We start from the raw sequence: 10,652 nt of genomic DNA, 5'->3' as shown, positions 1-10,652 counted from the left end.
TACCTCCTCTGGTCGACTTAATACTGGTTATTCCAGTACAATTGGCTAAGCATACTAAGCTGTCTCTTCCAAACGTCCAGGCTGCTATACCAGCTTACAGCCCCTGTCGTGCCCACTTGCTGGTTCATTACCAGGTTATCTCCCTTCATCACTACCTGGCCTTATCCCCCACAACCATCGACCATGGTAAGTTGCTTTTTACCCCCTCCCCTCTTTTTTCCCCCCCTTATGGCTACCACTATCAGCCTATGTAACCCTGGGGGGTTCTAATTAATAATTGTATCATTGTATATATGTATGTACGTATATGTATATATGTACATCGACGTGTATACTTTTTGTTCATACCTAGAATTCCACGACAAATTATCCCCTTTTCCGTCGCGGGGGGAACCCCCTGGGCTGTCCGGCCCCCGCACATCATTAATTGACTCATCGGGTAAGCCACTACTATTAATTTTATCATTTCTCTTGAAATATATAAATTTTTGCCGATTCCTTTTATATGTTTTTATTGTATAAAAATGTCTCTTGTATTCTATAGATTGGCTGTCCTGATGAAGCGGTATTTCAATTCCCGCAAAACTAGTCGACCGTGACCAATCACTGATTTGGAAAATTAATTGTTTGTTTCGCAACTTTTATGTAAAATGTATACACAATAAACTTTTTATATTAATTTGTTTAATAATTTTTTAAATAGTACCGAGATAGTCCCCACAAACCAATTGAGTGGGTAGTTTTGGGTTTAGCTTCGGCCACTATTCCCTCACCCCCACTCTCCCCTTCTTTACAATTTGGGGTTTCTCCTTACGTAATGAAGAAAGTAGTAAGGAACGCTTTTCAGGCGTGTTCAAGCCTCTAATATTTATGGAATATAATTTAAGATTCAGGAAAGGCATGTCTTGGCCAACAGGTGTTGGAGCTGGGGCAAGGAGGTCAGTCATTGTCACAGGGGGAAATGAAAGGGAGAATAGTAAGGGAATACAAGGTAGGAAGGGTATGTGAAGTAGCGAGGATAAAATCTCTCTAGATCAAATTAGAGAGGGCTGTTTACAGCTTGAAAAAGCAAAAATCCGTCTGCAGACAAGGGGTATGATAACCCCCTAAATAAAATAAAAGGAGGATGCCAATAGGCAAAGGGTGCGGTGCACCTCAGGTAGAGATACCACGACCCGCGGGTATAGGGACAACCAGGTCCTACCGTATGGGGGTTGGTCTGACCAAGAGTGAGCAATAGAGCAAATATAGGTGTTACTAACAACTTAGACTTTAAACAGTAAAAGGTGAAAACTGTTAAATCAACCCAAACCACCCCAGAACAACCTTCCCTTATTGTAGGCAAGATGCCAGCCATTATCAGGAGACAGGATACTGCTCAATAATCGAGGGTGAACCCCTTCTCCTAGATATATACGAGGATACTAATATACTGGCCAAAAATGCCTTATCTAGTCTAGAATCTAAATAAAACAGTATTGATATGTCCCCTCACCCCCCCGGCCCATAAGGGAGTCTCACCAGCACCGATACGTCAGGAATACCGGGACTCCCACATCCCCCACCAACAGGGGAGCTAACTTTAACCCACGTCTCATGGGTAGTTAAACCTATGGGGAAGACCCAGGGGCTGTGTTACTGTAAGTGTATATATAGCCCTAGTGTGACTTTAGGACCTTATCAGCATACATATGTTAAATGGAAACTTAAAACACTATTCAAATTCAAGGTGATAGTAACATTGTCAGGCCCATGTTGAGGTGTCAAGAACCGGTCCTGTGCATTGACTATCTGTAAATCCAGATCGGGTCTGACATGTATCAGATAATAACTCAGAGATCCCTTACTGCCAGGAGACCCGATGAGGATCGTTGTTCAGCTGTGGCAGTGTCACATCCGGCAGAACATAAGTGGCAACGGGTGCAATAGAGCCGTATGAGATTGGGATCCCAAGACAGGGCAAAGAGAGGGCGCAGCATAGCGTCCCGAGTCAGTAAATATAACGTTCATATCTACAGAGAAGACTGTAGCAAACAGATGGCTGCTCTCAGATGTCGCCAGACGGGCTCCATATGTAGGGTTGATTATAATTAAAGGGCCGGAGGCACCTCGACCAAACAACTGCATTGTAGTGTACTGTACTGTGATGGAGGAGTAGGTGATGATTGGATAGTATCCCACAGTTAGTTCCATTCAGGGTCCCTCAATATTAGTATTCGTTTGAATGACCGACATGTCAAAAGAGTGGGACCGGTTCTCCACCCCAGTCTGTTGATGTATTTCAACAAGAAGCACACTGAGTGATGGGTGGACAGGTAAAATGTAGCGTGCATTTTTTAAGGTAGGCTTGTTTGAAAATGGTTGAAGTCTATAACATGGGAATTTGTATCTTGATGGAAACACATCCACTGGGATTATAACGTTATGTAGAATGTTAAATCGAGAGTCAGTTTACCAACGTGTAAGTTAGGAACTTGGAAAACAAAAAAACAAACTGAAGGGACCTAAAGAAAAGGGTATTTTCCTTGTCCCTTTTAGATAACTATAACAAGCCTTAAATCAGGTTTAAAGAAATATGCAAAGTGATGCCGCAGATAGAGCGGAACAGGTAAACTGGGCTTTCGTCTTTCAGCGGTCTCTCCGTGCCCTCCGGGCTGCCAGCAAAAGAGGTACCTGGCGATCCCTACCGGGGGCTTGTGGATCCCGGATGCTTCCAGATTCAGATGGTGAACGTCGGCGACGGAAACCAGTGGTTTGTGTCTCCATCTGCTCAACATTGTGAGTTGAAATACCCCCTCAAGGGTGGGACTTTATAAGTGACACAAACACGTGAATGAGTAGAAAAATATATAGCAAATTTATTTAAACAATTCAAGTCAGGACATCATACAGTGTCCTAGCAAGGATAAAAGACCACATGCAAGTGGTATACAGATCCTATTTGTAAAGCAATAAAACAGACATGAGACAAAAATTGGTCCAACCCGACAGCCGTTTCGGTATCTGTGATCCTTCTTCAAGGGGTATTACAGACGATCATTGTGTCAGAGAAATACATGTCTATTAGAAAAGAGATATATACACATATTACATAGAAAAAATTCAACTTATACAATATTTACAACTCAAGTGACCGAAATTGTTAAAAACATGGGGAAGGGGAGACAAGAAAAGGACAGCCATACAACTATGTCATTTATCAAAACAGATATGAGCTACTTACAGTCAATAAGATCTGTAGATAGAATCCTGTCTCAGTGTGAAAGTACGCCAAAAACAAGGGGAGAATGCTGTATATGGAGATCAATGTCTCTGTGTTCACGGGGAGGATATACAATCATAGCCTACCAAAAAGGTCCACGCCTTTCCCTTCCTTCCCTAGGCGTGGACCTTTTTGGTAGGCTATGATTGTATATCCTCCCCGTGAACACAGAGACATTGATCTCCATACACAGCATTCTCCCCTTGTTTTTGGCGTACTTTCACACTGAGACAGGATTCTATCTACAGATCTTATTGACTGTAAGTAGCTCATATCTGTTTTGATAAATGACATAGTTGTATGGCTGTCCTTTTCTTGTCTCCCCTTCCCCATGTTTTTAACAATTTCGGTCACTTGAGTTGTAAATATTGTTTAAGTTGAATTTTTTCTATGTAATATGTGTATATATCTCTTTTCTAATAGACATGTATTTCTCTGCCACAATGATCGTCTGTAATACCCTTTGAAGAAGGATCACAGATACCGAAACGGCTGTCGGGTTGGACCAATTTTTGTCTCATGTCTGTTTTATTGCTTTACAAATAGGATCTGTATACCACTTGCATGTGGTCTTTTATCCTTGCTAGGACACTGTATGATGTCCTGACTTGAATTGTTTAAATAAATTTGCTATATATTTTTCTACTCATTCACGTGTTTGTGTCACTTATAAAGTCCCACCCTTGAGGGGGTATTTCATGTTTTTTCCATAACTCTAGGGATGTGGTGACTTACAAACACTGACATTCTCCTGATTGTGGGGTCCCTCTTTTTCAACATTGTGAGTTGGCCACCTGTTCACCGATTGGCGATAAATCGCGTACCACTCAGGTACTGCTACCAAGGGGATCCCCAGCGTGTCACAAAAGCCTGGCAAATCTTCTGGGACCTTAAGCAGTGCGGTGCAGCCTTGATGTGTAGCGGAGAGACAAAATGGGAACTTCCACTTATAACCAATGTTTCTCTCTTTTAACACATCTAGCAGAGGCCTAAGGTCCCTGCGATGTTTGAGTGTAATGCCGGATAGATCCTGGTATAATTGTAGAGGGGTGCCATCATGTGCCAAACGTTTGCCCCTTGCCTTTTTTAATATATCCTCTTTCAATCTGAAATCAGCCAGGCAACATACAATGTCTCTAGGGGGGTCTGATTCCCTGCCCTTAGGGCGCAGTGCACGGTGAATCCTGATAAAATCAATGCCCGTTTGAGGGGGTCTTTCCAGAATGGAATTGAATACAGTAGTCACGGAGTGCAAAATGAGGTCCCCCTCAACTGATTCTGGCATACCTCTAACTCTCAGGTTCTGGCGGCGTCCTCTGTTGTCGAGGTCCTCTATGTGGCGATTAATGTCCCTTAGCTGAAGTGTGTGATCATCAACCTTCCTAGTAGAGCGCCTGAGGATCGTTTCTTGATCATCCAGTGTAGTTTCAACTTGTGTGACCCTGTTTGTGAGGGAGCGAAACTCTAGGCGCAGTTCAGAAATGGCCGCTGCCAAGCTGTCCTTTATGTCTAATGCGACGCTCCTAAGGTCCTCTATCGTGAGGGTCCGTTGTGGAGTAGGGTCGTGTGTCTCCGTTATTGCGGGTCCCCGAGGAGTGTCAGAGGGAGATATTGTAGGGCTTAAAATAATTTCTGAAGCCCCTATGTGCGACTGCTGCGCTATAGCTGTGGAGATTCTCGAGCGGGAAGCGGCCATGTTGTCTCCCAGAGCGCGGAACCCTTCCTGTGTATTTCGTGATCCAGGGCCGGTATTTTCCCTGGGCGAACGTGACCGGGATGTGGAGGCCGGTCTAGAGGCTGTACCCATGCCGAGAAAAACTGAAAAAATTAGGCTGGGTGTTCCGTTTTTAGCTTGGTTTGTCCTGAGGTGGCAGGAGCTGTGAGCTTAGGCGTCCATTCTCCTCACGGTCCAGGCCACGCCCAAAGAAAGCCCTTATTAATAAAATAGATTTTGTTTGAAATAGAGATCTCTATCTTTTTCTCTCTCTTTCTCTCACACACACACACACACACACTCTCACACACGCACACTCTCACACACGCACACTCTCACACACGCACACTCTCACACACGCACACTCTCACACATACCCACACTCTCACACACACACACACTTTCACACACACACACTCTAACACACACACACACTCGCACGCACACGCACACACGCACTCTCTCTCTCTCTCTCTCTCTCTCTCTCGTGTTAATCTGCAAAGCTAAGGAAAACGTTAGTTAAAATAGTTTAAAAATAAAGATACGTAACTTAGTAATGGGAATGTAGATTGGATAAATTATGTTTGCTATGGTCAACAGAGGTTTGTTAACTGTAAACAAGGATGCATTCCAGTACATTACTGAACACCTAGAGGCCACTTCACAAATGACTTTGTATAAAATTATGGCCTTATACATGATATTAGGTGAATAAGGGGGGTGCATTTAGAATGTCACCTGCGGACAGTATTTTGGGGTGATAACACATTTGTGCTCAGGTATAGCAATTTTGTTTGTAATGGTTATGATAATGTTTTGTTATATTGACCGTGTCCTCCATTGCCGTCCTTGTCTGTTAAGAATAACAAAGAGAATGTGGGGACGTTACGTCTCAAATAGACATTTTAGGGGGGATTGTGATAGATTTCTGTAATAATGCCTATTTGATAAGATGAGCTTATTCTTTTTTGTTATTAGAATCACTTAAATGTTGCTTTTCTTGTATTCTTATAATATATATATATGGAGTTATTATGTATGGATATATATTGCAACACTGGCCTAGATTCAGGTAGATTTGCCCATTACTTACACATGAGCAGCTCAGCTGAATTTCTCTGCGCTGGGGCAATTTAGCCAAATTGCCACCTGATTCAGGAATCCTTTGTTCTGGTAATTTGCTCCTGTTTAAGGCAAAATTGAGGGCGCAAGGCAGTGAAAGTGGGTGTGCCCCTATGCAAATGATGATTTTTCGGCTCAGCAGTGGTTTGCGCCGGGCGCACGCTCCCATCTGCGCATGCGTGAAACTGCGCCTGTCCTACTTTCAGGGCAAATTCTGCCGACCTGCTTGCACTGAGCAAATAAATAGGGGCAGACCTGCGCAGGTCCTGTGCAAAATTACATCCTGCTTTTCCCACCCCCCCCTGAGCAAGGTAATTTTGCCCTTTTCTGCAGACATGGCACCTCCTGATCAGAAAAAAAAACGCAAAGCTAATTTTGTGGCATCTGAGATGGAGATACTGCTTGCGGCACTCACGCGCCATACTGATGTTCTGTATGGTGCCCAGCGGCAGCACTCCACCGTAGCCCAAAGGAGGGCTATCTATGATGGCATCACTCTGCAAATCAATGCCTTGGGTAATGAGGAGCGGACCTGGGAGGACATTCAGAAAAAGCTGAATGACATGCGGCGTAGGGTCCGGGATAAGATGGTGCTTATCCGTAAGCATACCAGTGGCACGGGAGGAGGACCACCCTGCAAAATCAGATTAAATGCGGAGGAGGAGGTGATTGCACAAAGTCTAGCGCTGGAGCAGGTGGAGGGAGTTCCAGGCTATGACTCCACTGTTGGGTACTTGGGGACTGGTAAGTTTTTTTCTTTTTCATATTTGCTGTGTATCATGGGAGTGGGTAGAAGGGAACATATGAGGGGGTATAAGGGAACATGTAACAAGTTTTTCTTTTTCATATTTGCTGTGTATCATGGGAGTGGGTAGAAGGGAACATATGAGGGGGTATAAGGGAACATGTAACAAGTTTTTCTTTTTCATATTTGCTGTGTATCATGGGAGTGGGTAGAAGGGAACATATGAGGGGGTATAAGGGAACATGTAACAAGTTTTTCTTTTTCATATTTGCTGTGTATCATGGGAGGGGGTAGAAGGGAACATGTGAGAAGTGTGTTGCTCCAGAAAAATGTGTTTTTTTGTGTCATCCACAGGTGGTGATGATGAAGCTGGGCCGTCATCGGCTGCGGGGCGACCCACGCCATCCCCACATGAGCATGGGGTCCTGTCAGGCCCCATGGACATACTGGCCATGTTGGTTGAGGAGGATATTTTACCTAGGCCAACTATGGAGGAGGAAGTGGAGGAGGAGTCCTTTATCCTCAACCTGGAGGACTCTGGCTACCTCCAGGAGGATCCCACCATCCCTGACCAACCCACCACCCCCCCGACCATCACGTCATCCCCCTCCAGGGCAAGCCCCTCCAGTATCCCTCCCTCCAGTGTCCCTCCCTCCAGTGTGGCCCCCTCCCCTTCTTCTCCCTCAGTTCATGCCCCAGCCTCTCCTCCTCCCAGGAAGGCTCTTTGTAAAACAAGGGGTGTACCCTCCAGCCTCCGTCAAGATCTGCAGGAGGAGCAGGCCCGGCAGACCCACCATCTAGGGGCCATGGTGGTTGATCTGAGGCGGGTGGGGGACAGCCTGGCATCCTCCTCCTCCTCTGTTGAGCAGGCCCTCACCCTGCATGCTGACCGGGAGAAACAACTTACAGAGAGCCTGGAGGACGTTAGTGGGAACTGTTCAGCCATGGTGACCTGTATGGTTGAACAGCAGGGCGCCACCGCTTTACTGACAGCGGAGGTGAGCAGGTTGGCAGGTGCGGTGGAGGCCAACACTGCTGCTGTGCGGGAGGAGGGGAGATTAACCCGGCGGCACCACCAGAACACGACCACCCGGCAGATGCGGATGTTGGCCCAGACCAACAACGTCTTCACCTGCCTGGCCAACGCCATGGAGGGCATGCAGGCACCACCTGCCAGGAGTGTGGAAGTAGGGGTTGATGCTCCTCCCCCCCCTCCATCCCCACCCCATGCTCCATCCCCACCACAGGCTTAAGCACGCCGACTGAGGAGCCAGAGCCAGGGCACCCTTGGCCCAAGGATGTCCAAAAAATAATAATATTTTTTTTATTTTATTTTTTGGCTCAGATTATGAGTTTTTTTATCTTTTGGTTATGCTCAGATTATGAGCTTTTTTATTTTTTACTTTATGCTCAAAGTTTGAGTTTTTATTTTCTTTTGTAGTCCCTACACACAGTGAGGAGTGTATACTACAGTGTGACTGGTGTGTGAATGGGGGGGGGGGTGTCACTCCTGCTGGAAAAGGGGTGTCACCCTCGGCCATGTGAAAGGTGTATGAATGGACAGCAACATAATTGGAGCCTTGACGCGGCGTTGCTGCTCCCTAATACCATGGGGTATCCTTGGGTCTAATCCAATTTTGGGTGCATGTAGGGTGTGTGTGCTAGGAACCACAGTGGTGTGCACGCATTCATTCTACTTGTGACATGATTAATGTGTGTTTAACGTGCAAAGAGACATTCCACGAGACCACTCCTGATTGCTCTTCCCTCAGTAGATCGGGTAGAGTTTCTTGGGGGGGGGGTTGTGTGGTTCGGGGGTCAGGTCATCACGTAGCTCAATCTGCAGGCCCCTTCTCTCTGCAAAGTTGTGCAGAATACAACATGCCCCAATGATCTTGCACACAAAGTCTGGGGAATACAACAGGGTCCCCCCGGATTTATCCAGACATCGGAAACGGGACTTAAGTATGCCAAATGTGCGCTCCACCACTGCACGGGTACGTGCGTGAGCTTCATTAAATCTTTCCTCTCCTGGGGTTTGAGGGTTCCGGAATGGAGTCATCATATGGGGTCCCAGGGCATATGCAGAGTCACCTGGAAGGGAAAAGACAGGAGGATGTTAGTCATGCATGTGCCCCTCGTGATGTCTGCATCATGGGGGGGACAGTCATACCTGACACCCATGTCACTCACCAATCAGCCAGCTGTCTCCATACATGTTCTGGTCAAACTCAGTGGGGATGGGGCTCTGACGGTAGATAAAACTGTCATGGCTGGACCCGGGGTGTTTGGCACGGACATGCCATATGAGGCCATGGGCATCCACGATCACCTGGACATTTATGGAATGCCAGTGCTTCCTGTTACAGTAGATATGCTCTAGGTGACGGGGGGGGCCGTAGTGCCACATGGGTACAATCAATGGCACCCACAGTGCGTGGGAATCTGGCTATTGTGTAGAAATCGGTGATTGCCTTCTGCCGCAGGTCCTCCGTGGTTGGTTTGATGAACTGGTGTGACATGCGCCTGAGGATTGCAGGGATCACTTGGTGGACACACCTGCTCATGCTGGATTGGGACATCCCAGCCACCATTCCACCTGTGCGCTGAAATGATCCACTTGCCAAAAAATGCAGGGTTGCCACTACCTTCACCAGTGGCTGCACTGCCTGTCCATGATGTGTCTGGCTGGTGATGTCATCCTGCAGGATTGTTGCCAGTTCAAGGATGACTTCAGGGCTGAATCGAAACATGCGATACACCTCAATATCACTCATGTCAAAGATGTTGTGTCGCACTCTGTATACCCTCTCCCGTGCCCTCCTACGAGTCGGTTCACTCTCTAGTATTGCTAGAACCATAGCTGCCCCTGGCATGTTGGCGCACAGATGTGAGGTCCAGAAAGTGTGGGTGCTCTGCTTGCTCAGCTCATCTGTATTGGTGCTGCTGTAGTTGCTCTCCTGCAGCCTACCTGTGGCCATCTGTTGCTAACTTGCCCCTACTTTTATAAGGAGCAAGTTTGCCCGGGCCAAACAGCTTGCGCGCAAAATGCGCCTCACACGCGCAAGTTTCTGAATCAGCTGTAGTTCCTCATTTGCATATTTGCTGAGGGAAAACCATGAGAGCGCAAGTTACACCCTGTGTAAAAATGCCCCTTAATTGCTCCGGAGCAGAGAAACTGCGTGCGCTGAAAAAATGCCTCATTTCAGGCTAAGCTCGTTTTGTGAATTATCCGCAGATTTGCCTGGGAGCAAATCCGTACTTGCGCGGCGCAAATCGCGATTGCGCCCGTGCAAGTCGTACCTGAATCTGGGCCACTGTTATTATCCTTACATGAAGAAACAGATAATGCTTTTAAGTTACAACTACCGATGTGTTTGAAATGAAGACAAGGGAGAGCTGTTTGTTCCATTTCCTCTCCATTTTTCCCTCATGTTACAAATGTGTCCGGCCCATCCTCCTATGGCATTTCCCTTCAGCTTCACATTCCAAGCCTTGTCGTGGAGAGAAGGCAGATATGGACTTTAACCTTCCCTCCCCCTCCTTTTCACTCGGATCCCCTGATAGCTTCAAGAGGAAACTGACTTTGCCCATCATCCTGTCTTTACAGACCCCAGAAGGAATTTGCTCTCATGATGTCGGAAGGAACTTTAAATCTTGTAACAAGAACTGATTTGTGCTATATGTAGAGGCCCTTATATGAACTGGCCAATGACAGCCTCACAGGGGGGTGGGAGGATTGATGGGTGTTTCTGTTTAATTGTGAACCAATGAAAATGCATTCTGTGCTCGTGGGCTAAAAATAAAGT

The 10,652-nt window shown here is 46.5% G+C and overlaps 1 long non-coding RNA gene across 1 annotated transcript; it reads right to left on the bottom strand.

The window, feature by feature from the left end:
* Positions 1 to 2,834: 2,834 nt before the first annotated feature.
* LOC120920382 lies at positions 2,835 to 3,368 on the bottom strand. Its single transcript, XR_005744711.1, has 2 exons — positions 3,224 to 3,368; positions 2,835 to 3,060 (listed from the first exon to the last, which is right to left on the bottom strand). It is a non-coding gene; the product is annotated as an uncharacterized LOC120920382 (long non-coding RNA).
* Positions 3,369 to 10,652: the final 7,284 nt, after the last annotated feature.

This window comes from Rana temporaria, chromosome 13 (genome assembly GCF_905171775.1).
Source record: "Rana temporaria chromosome 13, aRanTem1.1, whole genome shotgun sequence".
NCBI lineage: Eukaryota > Metazoa > Chordata > Amphibia > Anura > Ranidae > Rana > Rana temporaria.
Note: the sequence above shows the minus strand (reverse complement) of the source record. Positions and strands in the feature narration are given on the sequence as shown.